This window comes from Corvus kubaryi, unplaced genomic scaffold (genome assembly GCF_017639235.1).
Source record: "Corvus kubaryi isolate FWS band 111438036 unplaced genomic scaffold, C.kubaryi_AGA036_p1.0 split1-37296, whole genome shotgun sequence".
In the NCBI taxonomy this organism is placed as follows: Eukaryota; Metazoa; Chordata; class Aves; order Passeriformes; family Corvidae; genus Corvus; species Corvus kubaryi.
Window position 1 is genome coordinate 14,040,979 of NW_024582075.1, and position 16,541 is coordinate 14,057,519.

Below are 16,541 nucleotides of genomic sequence, written 5' to 3' on the forward strand. Positions count from 1 at the left end.
CCCCTGCTTCCCATGAAAATATATTTACAGTATGGTAGTGGGCAAAAAGTAGATAAAGCTAAAAAGTCAGAATCAAAGCAGTGATGGAACATATGCAGTAAAAGTTAGCAAATATATTTTGTAATCTTTATAAATTGTGGTGGAGGGTGATATGGTCATAGGAAAAGGGAAAAAAATGAACAAAGATGTAGAAAAAGACTTCTAAATTACTTATGGAACTAGCTAGTATGAGTAGCATATCTGACAAATGAGTAGAATATTACTGGGGAAGAGAAGAGAAGATGGAATGAAAAAATACCCATACTCCTTTGTTGGTAACCATTAAAATTTTAACATTAGAAAACTGACTATTATGGAAAGCAGAGATATGAGGTAATATTTGACTGAAAATAATATTTATTTCTTATGTTCCTTATACTCTTTTTTTTGGTCCCTTTATCTACACTGAGCCACAAATGTCACATAGGTTGTATAAAATCAGTGATGTTTTGGTATATTGAAATCTTTGAAAAATTAAATACGAGGTTTAAATGCTGACATCAGGCTATTCTATTCCACAGGCCCAGTTCATTGGCTTTCACTTTATATGTTGCATAACTTCAAAACTGAACAAAATTCCACAGTAATCAAAGAGAACACTGAATGCCTAATTTGCACATTTATTTGCACATTTTATTTATTAATTTGCATATTTATTTCACTCTTACTGATCAGAATACAAGTGCACAGAATTGGAAGCACAATATGAACTCAGATGGTATAGTCCAGTAATTAGGAACTGAGAACCAAAGGAAAATAAAATTTTCTAATGAGGATTTTAGCTACAGTTGATGATACTGTACCTTAAAAGATAGATTTGAATATTTCCTGACTGAGAGACAAAATATTTTTTGAGTCTACATCTTTGGACATTTACCTGGATGGGAGAGACATATACTTCAGCCTCCTGTCCAATTAATACTTAAGCATTATAATCTAAATTATTAAAATTTTAGGAAAATTTATTCTTGGAGACCAGCATTTTATGCAATAATGATTATTGTAAAAAGTTAATATTTTATTTTCTTTCTCTTGTCTAGCTGATATTAAATGCACCAAAAAGACTTTAAGCAGAGCTAAGTTCAAAAACCTCAGGGCAGAACATTCTGTACTATGGCGTTGAGTTGTTATGTTGCTAAAATGAAATGGGAATTCACTTTTCCTCACACAGAATGAGAGTTGAATCTAGACTTGTTAGGTAAATCCTATAATCACTGGCCATCAGAAAGGAAGAAGCTTATGTGTTCTAAGACTGATATATTGTCTAAGATTTGCTGTCTTTTTTTTTTTTAGTAGAAGCCTGAAGCATTCTTTATTTTCAAACTAGTGAAAACTACTCCATATGAAAACAACTCAGTTTTATGCTTTTAGTTCCCAAACATGCATGAAAGACATGACATTCTCTTGCACTGCTTTCCTGATGCTGTCTCTTGCTCAGCTCCCTGAAGGCTTTGAAATATTGCAATTTGTTAGATAGAAATTTTGTGCAGGAGCATCAACATTCCCTAAACAAGTATTGAAAATAAATTCTAGTTTTTAAAAATTATATAAATTTTAAAAGTTTATTTTAAAATAAGCTTACAGATACTCAAGTATTGATTCATTGTTCTGATGTGAATAACATAGTAGAAATCCTGACTGTGAAGCCGAAACTAACAGGAAATGACAAGGTTAGGAAAGCCAAGGCCCATTCAGAATTGAGTCTGTCTGTGGATATCAAGGATAACAGGAAGGGCTTCTACAGATATGCTGTAAGCTAAGGATAATGTGTGCCCTCCCTGCAAGGCAATGGGACACCTGGCTAGCCTGGACAAAGAGAAGGCTGAGGTTCTCAATTACTTCTATGCCTTTGTCCTCAATGGCAAGTGCTCCAGGCATGCTGTCCAAGCTGAAAAAGGCAAATGCTGGGACTGGGAGAATGAAGACCCCTGAGTCCACTGTAAAATCAGGCTCAGAACCATCTGAGGAACCTGAGCGTGCACAAGATTCAGGAGATCCATCAGCATTTGCTGAGGTAGCCTGCAGATGAAGTTGCTAGGCCACTACCCATCATTTTTGAAAAAACATGGCAGTCAGGTGAAGTCTCTGATGACTGGTAAAGGAAAATGTAACCTCCATTTTTAAAAAGCAGACAGTGAAAGACCTGGACAACTACAGACCAGTCAGTCTCACCTCTGTGAGACTTACCGCAGGTGACATGATGGAGCAAATTCTCCTGGAAACTATGCTAAGGCACATGGTGATTGGTAACATGCCAACATGGCTTTACAAAGGGGAAGTCATTCCTGACAAATTTGGTGACTTTCTATGACAGGGCCACAGCACTGGCGGATAGGGGCAGAGCAGCCGATATTGTCTACCTAGACTTACGCAAAGTGTTTGACTCTGTCCCACATGACACCCTTGTCTCGAAATGGGAGGGACATGGGTTTGATGGATGGGTGACTCAGTGGATAAAGAACTGGCTGGATGACTGCACTCAGAGTTGTGGTCAACGGCTCACTGTCCACGGGGAGAGCAGTGACAAGTGGTGTCCGTCAGGGGTCAGTACTGGGGCCAGCACTGTGGCTAGCACTGTTCAGCATCTTTGTAGGTGACGTGGACAGTGGGACTGACGGCACCCTCAGCATGCTCACTGACAGCAGCCTGTGTGCTGCAGCTGACACACTGCAGGGAAGGGATGCCGTCCAGAGGGGCCTGGACAGGCTGGAGAGCTGGGCTTGCGCAAACCTCATGACGTTCAACAAGGAGAAGCACAAGGTTCTACACCTGGGTCATGGCAATCCCAGACACACCTACAGGTTGGGAGGGGAAGCGATTGAGAACGGCCCTGTGGAGAAAGACCTGGGGGTGATGGTTGATAAAAACTCAACATGCACTCGCAGCCCAGAAAGCCAACCATGTCCTGGGCTGCATCCAAAGCAGCATGGCCAGCAGGGTGAGGGAAGGGACTTTGTCCCTCTGTTCTGCGCTGGTAAGACCCCACTGGGACTGCTGCATACAAGTCTGGCGTCTCCAACATAAGAAGGACATTGGAGTCCAGAGGCCACGAGGTTCATAGAAGGACTGCAGCTCCTCCTCTATGAAGACAGGCTGAGAGAAGAGAAAGTTGTTCAGCCTGGAGAAGAGAATTGTGTGGAGACCTCAATCATCAGGAATTGTAGTGATAGGAAAAGTGGGAATGGGTACAAACTGAAAGAGAATAGGTTTAGATTAAATATTAGGGAGAAATTCTTTACTGTGAGGGTGGTGAGTCACTGGAACAGGGTGTCCAGAGAAGTTATGGATGCTCCATCCCTGGCAGTTCAAACACAGGTTGGATGGGGCTCTGAGCAACCTGGTCTGATGAGAGGTGTTCCTGCCCATGGCAGGGGAAGTTGGGTCTAGGTGATCTTTAATGCCTATTTCCAACCCTGTCATTTTCTATGGTTCTATGCTTCTGCAATATACAAGATAAAGTGTAGAGGAATTCCTTGTGGAACAGGGGCATATGATACCCCTGGACAGTCTGGGCAGTTTGGGCAACCCAGGGTTGTTGCAGAAGTACCCCTGACTGGGCCTCAGGCTGGAGACAGGCTTGCAAGGCACCTGCTAGCCAGCAGCCTTGAACAGCCTTAGGAAAAGGTATACACTGGTCAGCTCCCCCACTGCTTAGAGGCTGTTTCCTGGGAATGGGGCATGAACTTTGCAAAGTATAACTTGGTGTAAGTAAACAATAAAAAGGGAGCACAATGCTCAAATTGTATCGGTGTTCATGTCGTGACTCCAGCTGGTTCCCCTGCACCTGGGACACCCCCGCTAAAATAAAGTAAATTAAATTTATTCCCCTTACTGAAACTATGGCTGTTAATGAAATAGTAATTAATACTACTCAAAGAGGATTTTATCCTGTGCAGTAGTTGGACTTTAATGATAATTTATGATGCAATTGCTGGAGCAATGAAAAGAAAGAAATCTTGATGTCATAAAAAGTTGATGCAGATAATACACCCACATGAATGAATGCATGAATGAATGGGATGAGATCAAATATAAGCAGTTAAGATCTTGAAAAAACTTTATTGCATTCACTTTCAATCAAATTAAAACTTTTTAACTCAATCACATAGATCTTGTAAAAACAGAAATGCAGCAGTGGCCTCAAAAAGTATAAATCTATCTAGCGTTACATTGAAGGGAACCGTCAATACTGCACGCTCTGCAAAGAGTATTGTCTCTCAAATTATGCACAGCAATACTTCTAGAAACAAAAAGTGTTCGAATTGCAGCTGCATCATTTTTTGTGATCTGTATAATTAAAAAATCACCTCTATTTCTAGCTTTCTTTTAGATTTTTTCAGAGAAATAAATTTATTTTCCCCTCTGCCCCCTGCAAAAGTCAATCACCAACCAGTCGTCCAAAAATGACGGAGAATAAAGGATATCAATGGATCAGTACTTATATTTATTCTCTAAGACACTAATTAAGCCAAATATCTGTTTTTAAAATTTCTTCAATAAGGTGATACTTTCATCCAATTAATGCCTCTTAAAAATGTCTATCACATGGGCTATGGAGCTAGTATACGTCAAAGGATCAAAGCAGTCCAAGACAGACAGAAATTGACAATTTCTGGAAGCCAGTCAGACACAATCTCTCTAAGACCACGTGGAAATGCACCACCACACAAGTACCCCTGCATCTCTTACTTTCTTAAGTTTATCCTTAATTTTTGCATTGTGCTGTCACTTCTCCATTATGCTGATGTTGGATATAAGTCTGAAAATAGTTGGAATTTAGGCTTTTTGTTATTTCAGCTGCCACCACAGCAATGTCTGTGGGAATAATTCTAGGAGGAAAGAGTAAGTGTGCCATGATACTGTTACAATCCTGTAGCATGCTAGCTACCCTCTATCTACAAAGTGTGTGGGTGATTTACATGACAGGACAAAACAGGCTCAGGAGATGCAATCTTAAGAGAATTTCATCATCTCTGAAAAGGAACTGGCTTTTATGCAAGCATATATTTATGAGTTAAATTTGCTTAGTGTCTCAAGGAAAGGTCTAGATGTTTACCCATCATATCTCAAAGACACTTTCTGCCCACAAATAAATTGGTGGATGGTTTCTCCATCAGATTAAATCTTTTCACTGTAAAGATAACAGCTTTTCTCTATGAAATTAGCATTACATTGTTTCAATGTGAGCAAGCCCATATTTCTTCTAACTTCTTTATTGGACATGACTGAAACCTTTTATTTAAACTGCTATGAAAATCAAGAACAGCAAACTCTGTGAAAAAAATTCCAAATAAATAGTTTAATACTGAAAAAAAATCTTTTTAATGAAAACATTGGGCAATCCTAAATGATAACATACTTTAAAAATATACACAGTCTAAAGACAAGGGCATAGAATGCAGAAATGTAAAATGTGAATCTCCTATTTTCTCACTGTTATAAGCAGTGTCTGATTTTGTTTCAGAGCAAATAAATTCTCCTTTTTGAGAATCCCTGTGGTGTACAGAAAATGATAACAAATCAAATGACTGGGTGAAACAAGTAAAGAGAACATCTTTTACGGTTTTATAAGATTTCTGATTTTATGACACATTTTTTCAAACCACAACTAAATCCTTTCATATCTCCAGCTTCTTCTTATTAAGAGACGCTAATGTTGTCTTTTCTGCCTGTTTGCATCAAGCTGAATCCTCTGTACTCCATCACGAATGTGTTCTGCCTTGATAAACTTCTAGGTATTCTTCAGTTCTTTGCTGACCCAGAAAACCAGCTGTATGCAAGTCCTGACATTCTTTCACTGTTATGAAACAGAGATATTAAAGTAGGGCTGCTACGTAAACAATTTCAGATTAAATATAGAAAAGATTTTTGGTTTGCATTTTTTTGTTGTTTGTTTTGGTTTAAGGTTTTATTTTGGTTTGGGTTTTTTGTTTGTCTTTTCTGCTGGACAAAGGCTTAGTATAATAAAATACTCTCTCTTTCTTGCAAGAAAAAGAAGAAAGGACTTAAAAGTCATCAGCTGTAAAAGGTTTTGCTCTCTAATTATGATGTTCAAAATATATAACTTACTTCTCCTTCCTCCTCTCTGTTCTTTCTCCCTTCATTGACAGTGACAGTGATTATAGCTCTGCATTTGTTTTCAGAAAGCTGCCCAGAGTCCAGCAGTTAAAAAAAAAAAAAAGTTTTCAAATATAAAAGTTCCCTCTTTATGTACATTTAAGCACTGAACTAGGTCAGGGCTTGATTCATATACTGACCTGTAAAACTCTGACCCTTATAGTACAGCACAGATGACAGTAAACATAATTATGAATGACAGCATGTGGATGGTATGGCTTGTGAGGCACACATGGATTTTTCAAAATAAAAAGCAAGGCCTAGCAAGTCCAAGAGTAGAAAACAAAGAAAGCTATTTATGTTGGAGAAATGAATTGCAGAAGATCTAAAAATCCTCTCTTGATCATTCTGCAGACAGTTCTTCAACCATCAGTTCATTGTGTTTACTTGTATAGGCAAAAAACCCAGATGAAAGATCTCACCTCTAGGTGACCATAGTTTACTACATTTAGTAAGTTAATCTAATAAAAAATTACGACAGTATTAATGCATCAGAGAGTTACAAGGCAAAACAAGAAAAGATTGTTCAAGGAAGCTCTTCTTAGGTCTTCCTAGAAAGCATACCTTCAATTTCAAAGGCTGAATTTAATTTGGATACTGTTACTTCTCTTAGTGCCTACAATGAAACAATTAACCACATTTTTCTGAAAATTAAGCAAACTGTTGGCTGAAGTGAATAGTGGTTCAAAATGTTTGCGGTCATCTGATAATAATCAAACAAATCTGAATAAATTATCAGTGAAATAAGAAGTTGTAAGAAAATTCAGAGTCTTTTTAGGTACCCTTTTGATCTCTTTAGACACCACCACATATATAACATATGGGGGAAAGGCTGTAAATTTTCTGTAATGATACCCCAGAGAAACTGTTCCACAACTCAGGCTCTACAGAAGCCTGGTTTTCCCTTTGGTTTACCAAGTTAATCTTGCATCCGCATAGAGAATCTCTCTTGGTGTACAGTACCATCTTATTGTTTCATCTGTAGGTCCTTTTCCCGGTGATGCATAGATCTTGAGAAATTCAAGGCATAAAGACAAGGCGAAAGTAGTAGTTGGTCTTCATAACATGAAAAATTTCTCATACAGAAACTTGATGTTGAGAAAACCTCCTTGTTCGTATTTTTATTTTCTTATTTTTCACATGGGATTTGGGGACCACTTGATTAAATTTCACTATATTTGGTGACCACTCAGGTGGTCTGAGTGAGACATATCTCACAGTAGAGTTAGTAGAGCATTTATCTTATGCTCAGCGACAGCATTTATCTTGTATGCTTAGGAACTAGTTGTCCTGCTTGAAGACTTTTACTAAATGATACATGATTAAGCATAATAGTTTACGTATTTGCATAGTTAAAACTATTTCTATGACACAACTTAAAATGATAAAGAATTATCAGCAAATTTTTTTGCTTTGTTGTTATTCCTATGTTTTTCCTTTCCAGGTTAGTGGACAGTGTCAGAATCTCTAGAACAGGAAGCTCAAGCTAACACCAATTTGAACTGATGCATTCACATTTTACAGGGTATTTCATTTTGTATCAAAGTGCACACATCTGGAAAGAAATGGAGACCACTTAAGTCTGAATCAAATCATGGCAGCCATGGCTAGACGGCTTCCCAGGAACTTTGCAATGTGCTCAGTCAGCCTCTGCTTCTGAAGGTGGATTGCATTAGTGTGCTGGCAGTGATGATGTAAACACATACAGTGGGAAATCTATGTTTACATGGCACTGCATTTAACCATCATAGATAAAAAGGGTTTTCTTCATGGTTTTATGGTATTTTATGGTTATGGTGTTACTACTAACTGTTGCTAGCTTATTATTAACATTTTGGTTGCAGAAAGATGATGACTGAAACAAACTTTGGAACAATGCTCTGCATATCTTTGTGATGCAATATACTCCTTATTTGGTTTTGCAATAATGTCTCTTCTGAACAAAAATCTTGGTGAAAAAAGGTTTATATTTTATATAAAGATTTGCAAGGGAAATGTGAACTCACTTTGCACTTGTTAGCAAGAATAAAAGGCCCCCTCCTTTTCTGCATCAGTTCTGAATGCTCCTGCATTAATGCTCTGCCAGCTGTTTATATATTGACTACCATTGACTTATTCACATTTTATATTTTGAGAATTAATGTACTGAATGCACATTCACAAATTGACATTCTCTAAGATACTTTATAGGTACTTTTTGAGAGACAACAGTCCAGCAGAAATTACTAATGTAGTCATCTCGTACTAGGAACATTGAAAAACAATTGATTCAAAAAATTGACTTGAATGTAAGTGGTTTATATTTCCTATGCATTAGCAACTGTCGCATAGGTAAGAGAACATATTTAAAAATACATGATATCAACAAAGCATATGATCAAACCTATTTACAGCAAATTTAAAGAAAGGAAAAAACCTCTTTCATTGTACTTCCTTACATAGCAAAAAAGTACTTCACCTGACAGTTAAGAAACATATTTTCATAAAGGAAAATGTTCTTTTCCCTAATGTCTAAAAGAAGCTGTAGTATGAAAGGCATTCCAGCTACTGTAAATAGTTGAAAGGAGATGGAACTTCGGACAAAATAGCTTTAAAATGATGAGAGGGATGGAAATTAGTTTTTGACATCTTTAATGTCTCTGCTTCTGGCTATCAGACCTTTAGATGGGAAAACCTGTGTCAGAAAAATCAGTGGAAGAACAGCAGAGGAGGAAGTTCTCCCTTAAGCATGCAGGGGTTATTGCATACTCCCTCCTCTATTTGAGATTTCACTGACATCGTTGAAGCAAACACTGCTGAGATGAACTTCAAGACAGCCGAGAATTGGAACACAGAGCTCTTTAAGAGAACTGTTTTTCATTGACAATCTCAATATTAGGAAGCCAGGACTTCCTTTGCTCATCGGTGAGCAGAAGGGCTAAGGGATCCTAGCTGTAGACTGGAAAGAAATTGCAAGAAGGACATACTTCAGATATGCACTGTGATAGAAATGGACTAAAAATACAGAAAAGGGGAACTGCACCACTGGATTTGTAATTTTCCTTGAACTGTCCTCCCACTGAAGATGAAAAAAGCATCTATCCATAAATACGGATCAGATAATTCCTACCCTTTGACCTAACTCTGTGTTTTCTGTTGAAATGCTGACTGACAGTGCTAAAGGCATCTTGTAAATTTCAACTAAAAAAACGTGATCAAAGGTTGAATTTAGCTTCTTGTTCCAAACAACCACAATATTATGTATTTATTTTGGTTTAGCTTACAGTGAAATTTAGATCTCCTTCCTTAAGTAGAAGGGAAATAAAATTGGCAGTACTTCTCCATCTAATTTATAAACTCACATTTGTTCTTTCGGTGTTCTTCAACACCTGTAGTCTTACAAGCCATCTGTCAAAAATTGACTACAGCTATTGTCTGAAGAGCTGTCATGCTGTTGACTTAGTAACACTACTAATAATAAACTTGGCAATTTCTCTATTCTAGTCTGCACTACTCCCTAGAAAAAGCTCTGGAAACACCTTTCCATTGACAGGAAAGAAAACCTAAAGCAAGCCTGTTCATGGCTTATTGTTTAGCTAGATAAACTAGGTTGCTAAAATGAGGAACAGAGTTTTAAGATCTTCAAAAGTGACTATTGAAGTATTTCTATTCTTCTGTACCTACTCTGGACACCTAATAAGATATTTGATTTTAATAGGTGAGGTGTTAGCATTTCTTTAATATGTCTGAAGTAAAACATTCAAGAAAAGAGATACTGGCAAATGACTAGTGTCTTTAACAGCAAAACCTTGGTTTATATCATCCTATTTGGGAAGGTAACATTATTTTTTTTTTTAATTTGTATCTACAGCTGCCTTTGAAATCTCCTTTCTCTTATACCTTTTCAGGTTGGATTCAGGGGAACGCACATGTTTACACTGCCAGTTTTGAACAAAGAACAATACAGCCATAATCTTTTTAGAATTCATAGATGTTACCAAGCATTGCAACCCTGTTGCAAATGAGTGGCCATCCACTTTTTTTGGTGCCATCTGTCTCTGGAAATAGCTTTTTTTGATGGGCCATCATCCAGTTAATTCAGTTGCTGGTGTAATTCTCTTGGTTCCTCTTCAGTTTTGGAGACATAGGTAAGCCTCTCGTCCCCCAGCTTAATTCGGACAAGTCGGCCAGTACTTCTTCCTTATGCTTTTGGCTTGAAGATCCTCAGGGCTGTCTCAGAGCAGGCCAGAATGATGACTTCTGGGTGTAAAGATCCTGGACCATAAACTAATTTCTATTGCCAACAAATGAGCTACTCATTTATTCTTGCTTCTATCTGTCAGCTTTGTGTAAGTCAGCTAGCAGCCCTTCAGTATACTTAGGGTTTGAGGAATCTGGAAGTGCAGTTAAAAGAACAATACAGCCTTAGGGACATGACCAAACTCGATTTAAACATGACTTTCACTCGTGGTAACTTAGCTAGCCTGGCATGCAGCACCACTTAACATTATTTACATACCCTCAGTTTTCATAATTAGCAACCCGATTCTCAAATACAAGTTCAACTTTTTGGGAAGAGACAAAAGGCAGAGCTTCGTGAACACTAGACTTACATCAAGTTGTCAATTCATACAGGCATGTATGTATGTGTGTGCCTGAGAATATATGTTTACATTTTTGCAATCATACCAGGCCTGTTCCCAAGACAGGATGCCTTCACGTATCTGTTCAAAGTCTTTCTGCTCTGTCAAAACCTCCTTTGTTTTCTGGGTGCTCCACAAATCCTCTCCCTCCCATCTCCTTGCACAAAATTTCCTGTGCTTTAAATAATTTTTTATTATAGAAGGCATGATGAATAACTATGATTATGCAGCCATTCTGTATTTGGCAGCAGTCATTGTAGTACCTATAGTTAGAGTATGATGTTAGACTTCCCTATTTTTCTCTTTTTTAAGAATAAAGCCTGTATCTTTAATTAATTAAACACATATTTAAAAATGTGTGATCATTTATTTGGCATTAAATGTGTAGGCTATCAGAACTGGAGCCTTGTAATCACTTAAGTCACTAAGCAATACAAAAGATTGCATGTTGGTTGCCCCTGGGCATAGGTTTTTTCACTCTTGCAGCGTACCTACCATCTTACTCCCCATAAAATATTTTATATATTTAAAAGATATATAAAATCTTTATGCCTGCTTTTGTCCTTCTTTTGATAATTTTGATGATTTTGCTAGCCTTCTAACAGAAATATGAAGGGTGAGTGAAGAAGGAAGAAATCTTAATATTGACTGAGATTCAGCAGCTTTTTCCATGACAGGCAGCCCAACCCACATCTTAAAGTAGCTTTGCTGTTCTTTGCCTAAGAAAGGAATCAAGTTATAATGTACCTCTGCTTCATACAGGTTCTTAAATGATGTATTTCTTCATTTTATGAAGACATGCACAAATGTGTGAAATATGTACACATTTGTATGATGGGGTAGGGTAAATATTCAATCCCACGAAGATAGACTTCACAATTTAAATTTTAATAATACAACACGAGTTCTGTATTGAGAACTGAATTTGGCATTTTTCTTCTTTTAAGGTTTGTTTATGTACAAAGCTATTCTGTGAAGTGGCTGATTTTATTCCTATATTACTGATGTAAAGGCAATGATATACTCTTTTCCAAATAAGGCTTGGTTTCATAGATGTCATGCTCTACTGTTAGTTAGAAATGTACAACTGCTTAATTGTATCAATCTTGTTTAAAAGTGCTTTAGATTAAAATAAAACTGTTTTCAAAAATGTATTTATCACATGAAGTTCAATATCTGACAAAAAGTTTGCAATTTAATGAAAATCAAGATTCTTGTGGGATCTACACATTCCTGTTAGAGGTGTCTCTATTGAAAAAAAGGGATAACCTATGTGCATGCTCTGTCATTACCAAAGTAATCCCTTAAAACCATCTCTAATTTTTAAGTTCATACTGATTATATATATTTTACTTTCCTTTGCTTTCCAGAATATCAATGAGATCATGAGGTTTTGTGATAATGAGATTGTGTTGAAGGCTACAGACAGACAAGTGGAAATTTTCACTTTTCTTTGACAATATTTTAAAAAGTCAAATGGTAGGATCCTCCTTTCATATATCAGTTGATTTGTAAACAAAATTGAGCAATTCTGGTGAGTCATAGTCAACATTTTGTCATATTCTCCTCCACAACTTAGAATTTACTGATGAAACGAATTTAAAAATAAGGTAGAATTCTCAACTGATTAGTAATTAATTTCTATCCTAAATACACTTCCTTCTTATATACACACAAGATCTTGAACTTCCTTCCTTGTGTGTTTGTTTGCTTTATTACAGGTTATGTATGTATACATCTGTGCTCCAAAGAATAATGAAAGAGTGCACGCAATTGTGTACAGTTTTCTGTGGGAGGTAGAAGATGTATGAAATTATGGGGGCAGACAATACAGAACAGTAGTTTACTGTTAGATTAGCAATTGGAAATGAAGTTAACATTTAGTGCATGGAAGATATTAGAGATTATGCAGACATATGTGTTAACAATTAAAAACTTGTAGGTTAACTGTCATCTTTATTTTGGAACACATAATTTAACAATAATACGAGGTGAATAATATACTGAGAAAATGACAAAAATTGTTCTGTTGATGAATTTTGTGTACAAATTACAGTGCAGCATCAATGCTGGGAAATGAGTACTAGCAATTCAGAGATTTAGTCACACTGCAGATTGTCTGAAAAGTTTTCATTTTTTTTACTGTCAGATAGCCATCTGATATTTGCTCTGGTAGTATCATGCAGAAAATTGAGCTACCAAAGCAAATCAAAACAAAATACGAACAGCTATCAAAACAAATATTCCATGCACAGTTAAGTCATTCCATGTGATTTTATACTTACTTTATACTACTGTTATGTCTCTACCTTTAAAGGCTTGAGCCACATATCTTCACTGACTATGGACACTATAAGAAGACTTCACTCATAATGGTTGTTGCTTTATCTCCACATCACTAGTGTGAAATGTGGGTAGCAGTCCAGACATGGATGACCTTATCAAGGACTACTATGAAGCAAGACATCTTTAAAAAAATTTATGTGTTCCTTACTGAATAGAAACTATTCTCCTAAGAAAGGCTCTTCATGGCTGAAATCTAGCTTCTACCCTCTGGTACAAATCTTCTCTGGAGGTGAGAAATAAAGCTATACCCAGAGCATTACTTTTTTAAGAGTTTTCTTCCTTACATTCTGGGATTACATTCTGGGATTCCCTCTCCATTAGCTACCCAGCCTTTTTACAAGAACAGATCATCAGGTGTCACACATACAAACAGTAGATATCAGAACGCTATTAGTTTTTCAGTGGTCTAGTTTCTTCAGTGTAATAGCCCTTGTTTGCTTTACAGAGAATCCATAACCTGAAAACTGGCAAATTATAAGTCCATATAACTATATATACACATGTATTTATGGCTCTATGTCTTCGTGCATTTAACACCAATGAATAATTCAATTGACAGCATATTGGGGAAAAAACCAAAAAGAAACAAAGAAAAACTACGACCCAAACCAAACCTCAAACCACTGCAAACAGTATTAGGGAAAATGGCACTCCTAAATGGTAGTAGACAAATAAAAATTTAATTAATCTAAAACTGCCTTTTAGCCACTGGCCATGTAAATGAGAAAGATTGCAAATGCAAATGCATGTTGCTTTTGTTTTTCTTTTAAGCTTCAGCTTAAGTTTTTCAGTGCTTGAAATTAGAATGGTTATTACCTGAACTATTAGATGATATTAAACACTACTTAGTAAGCAGACTGCACAATTTCAATGGCCATTCTCCATACAGGGGCTTATCCAAGTCTCTAAATCCCACTGACTTTCAAGGATTTTTAAAAATCTGTGATTGTTGAATATGAACATATTGAATAGGTGCTGTTTATATGTGGTCTGACATAGTTCAAGTAAGTGGATGGTACTTCTGCAACCTGCATGGTGTCACAATCAAAAGTCTGAAGTTCTTGGAGTGCTGTATTCCTCCCGAAAGTACAATCTAACTTACTCACCCTTAAAAATATGCTGCAAAGCACAATGGAAAAAGGTGTCATTGTGCTAAGGAGTAAATAGAGGATTTAAAGGATTACAAAGGATTAAATGTAATGCAATTAAATGCCCTGTGATATAATGAAAAAATATCTTGTGCCCTGACAAAACAGAAGATCAGCTACACAAAATGCTATCAGCCACTTGCATTTCATTCATAGCAAGCTCAATAGGATAAAAGAATAGGAAAAAAGAACTGATGTACTCAGGGAAAGGCTTCCTATACATTACTATGTCTATATCTGATGATATGGCATTATATGGTATCAGGAAGTCTGTTTTATTTCTGTGTAGTACTCTACCACTAACTGGTGGAAGAGGTATACTTAAATTATTTTATTCCTGAAGTACTGAGATTAATGGTGATTCCCTATTATTTATTCACTACCAAATGATCCAGAGGAAAAAACTTTTCTGAATAAGATAACTATCAAATATAAAAATTAAATTTAAGTTGAATCTAAATTATGAAAGTTACTTCCCCTATAAGTAGGACATTGAATACTTAATATATTTTTGTTTAAACTGTTACATTTTCTCTATCATATTGAAAAAGTAATCATTAAAATCCAATTTTCAATGTTTCTTTCGATATTCTTTTCAAATTTGGAAAAGTTCAACTTAGAAGTATTCTTTAATAAATTTAAATTAAGTAAATCTGAAAAAAAATGCAAGACAAAAAAGTATTGTGAAATATTCTGCATTATAATGACGGTTTTATTTATTAATTTCTAACACAATAACTTGATTGGGATTGATTGCTTGGTTTTAGGAAATTATTTATGTTAGTATAGTGAGAAACTGCAAGATTTTTGTTTACTCAAGTATACTGGCAGTAAATTGTGTCCTCTAAGTAGTTCAGCAATATTTTGTATTCACAACTGAAAAACTGAATTGTTTCCTTCAGTGTTCTTGTATTGCTACACTAGGGTCATGCAATAGCCCAGTGAAAAACATTCAAAACGCAGCCATGTTCTTTGATAGATTTACCTGTGAAGTCAAACAGACAGAACCAACCAGGCAGGCAGGTTTTTATTTTAATCCTGCATATATGTTCTGGTCTTTCATCGTTTAACAATTTTACCACAAATGTACACGATTGATAATGTTCATAAAGGACTCAAGGATGGCCAGAGAAAAAGGGGAAAATTAAGAAGTCAAGTCAATCTACAAACATGTCAAATTTGGCTAAATGCAAGATCTACATGTAGGACAGAAGAACATAGGCCATTCTTTCAGAGTGGAAGATTCCAGCTTGGGAAGCAATAACTCTTAAAAGATTAGGAGGTAGGTAAATAAAAGCTGACCACAAATGACCAGTGTTCTCAGAAAAATATTGTAACCCTTGCTTGTGTGTGCAATAGTCTTGGTAAACGTAGGCTGATTCTCTTATCCCTCTGTGTAGAACTGTTCTCAGTGCCAGAAGATGTGGCCATGATAAGTGGAGAAAATGCATAGCATAGACTCAAAATTTAAATGGTTGAAAAATGGATATGAATAGAATCACTGAATGTATGAAGAACACAGAAAATGGCAATATGGGTGTAAGAAGATTCGATAACTTACATAAACAGAAATATGACATTGAAGAATTAGTCACCCTAGGACATTGAATTTAAGCTAAACTTACAGAAATTTACTCCATAAGTGAAACACATTTCAATTAACATTGTTAACCAACTGAAGAAGTGGTATGATTTGCAATTAATTCTTTGTGAGCAATTTTTAAATCAAGACAAAATACAATACTTACATAAAAGCAAAACTCCAGTTGGAATATGAATTGATATAAAATGCACCTAAAGCATATATTGCACAAAAGTTCAAGATAGATTAAACCAGTGTTCTGATTTTAAAAGCTCTATAGCTGATTAATTACTTTAGAGAACTTCTTGTGTCTGATAGTATATTTTCTATCTATACATCAAAGGAAGAAAAGTAAACTACAACACATAGGTCATGGGACATTGACAAGTTTGAGAGTAAACTTGACAAAACTGAGAAGTGGACCCATGTGAACTTCATGAAATTCAACAAGTCCATGTGCAAGGACCTGTATCTGGGTCAGGAAAATCATAGAATCATAGAATCATCGAATCATAGAATCATAGAATGGCATGGGTTGGGAGAGAACTTTAATCATCATCAAGTCCAAACCCACTTGCTATGGGCAGGGACATTTTACACTAGATTAGGTTCCTCACAGCCCCATCCAACTCGATCTTGAACACTTCAGGGGTTGGGGAATGTATAACTTTGCTGGGCAACCTCTCA